This window comes from Takifugu flavidus, unplaced genomic scaffold (assembly GCF_003711565.1).
Source record: "Takifugu flavidus isolate HTHZ2018 unplaced genomic scaffold, ASM371156v2 ctg338, whole genome shotgun sequence".
In the NCBI taxonomy this organism is placed as follows: domain Eukaryota; kingdom Metazoa; phylum Chordata; class Actinopteri; order Tetraodontiformes; family Tetraodontidae; genus Takifugu; species Takifugu flavidus.
The window spans coordinates 9,908-11,330 of NW_026621965.1; the positions used below are offsets into that span (position 1 = coordinate 9,908).

General features: G+C 39.6%; 1 long non-coding RNA gene across 1 annotated transcript; it reads left to right on the top strand.

The window, feature by feature from the left end:
* Positions 1–757: 757 nt before the first annotated feature.
* LOC130520290 (uncharacterized) lies at positions 758–1,050 on the top strand. The gene is made up of 2 exons (XR_008948760.1): positions 758–878; positions 1,015–1,050. It is a non-coding gene; the product is annotated as an uncharacterized LOC130520290 (long non-coding RNA).
* Positions 1,051–1,423: the final 373 nt, after the last annotated feature.

The window sequence follows — 1,423 nt, forward strand, 5'->3', positions numbered from 1 at the left end:
GGAGAAAACATCATTTTTGGTCAGGAGACACATTTATTTCAAAACAGAGGTGAATGCAACATGATCATGTGAAAACGTATGCCGCAGTCACATTATGACGTTTTTGACGTTTTCTCGTGGAGAAAACATCATTTTTGGTCAGGAGACACATTTATTTCAAAACAGAGGTGTGAATGCAACATGATCATGTGAAAACGTATGCCGCAGTCACATTATGACGTTTTTGACGTTTTCTCGTGGAGGAGAAAACGTCATTTTTGGTCAGGAGACACATTTATTTCAAAACAGAGGTGAATGCAACATGATCATCTGAAAACTCATGCTGCAGTCACATTATGACGTTTTTGACGTCTGCTCGTGGGGGGAAACCATCACTTTTGGTCAGGAGACACATTTATTTCAAAACAGAGGTGAATGCAACATGATCATGTGAAAACGTATGCCGCAGTCACATTATGACGTTTTTGACGTTTTCTCGATGGAGAAAACATCATTTTTGGTCAGGAGACACATTTATTTCAAAACAGAGGTGAATGCAACATGATCATCTGAAAACTCATGCTGCAGTTGTACTGCCTGCCCGCAGGCACTTTTCATAAATAACTTCTAAATAATAAATATCTCAATTTATATATGTTAAAAATGTTAATAAGTTAAGAAATATATTCGAAGTGTTTACAATTGTAATCATTGTTTTGTTAATTGTAATTAATTAGCTAATATTTTCGAATAGAGCGACTTCCGGTTTTCTGTTTGGCGCTTCCGGTCCCGCTTCGCGGTAGTAAACAGAGGCCATGAGCAGATCTAGCACGGGATATCGGATCCCAATCCATTGTGAAACTTTGCCATCCACGTCGATCTGTTAACAAGGCAACGCCGTAAGTTTATGTTACATACTTACCTGTATGACTTATGTAATATTACGTGGTTATATGCGAAAATGTTTATAGATGAGTGCAATGTATTGTACGAACATCTGACTTGTTCTGAAAGTATACGTAATGTGCTTCACAGTTTTCACCGTTTCCAGTAAAGAAAATTTCTACGAAATACATCTCCCTGGTTCTTTGCTGGCGGTTTAGCTGCGTGTTTCATACAACACTACAGTGAAAAGGCGGCATTTGACATTTCATCGTGGTCAAAATGGCATCAGTGAAAGGTTCAGCTGCGAGTCAAATACGCTCCACAACATCTTCTACAAGGAGTGCTGCTCGTGCTCGTGCAATAGCCGAGGCAGCGAAGGTAAGAGCATCTTATGCAACTAAGGAAGCTGAGCTAATAGTGAAAAAGACAAAGATTGATGCTGCTCTACAAGCATTAACGTTGCAAAGAGAAGCTCAAGCAGCTGAAGCAGAGGCTGAAGTATTAGAAGAAGCAGAGGCAATAGAAGAGGAGAAAAGGAGTTCTGTGTCTGAGAGAGTAA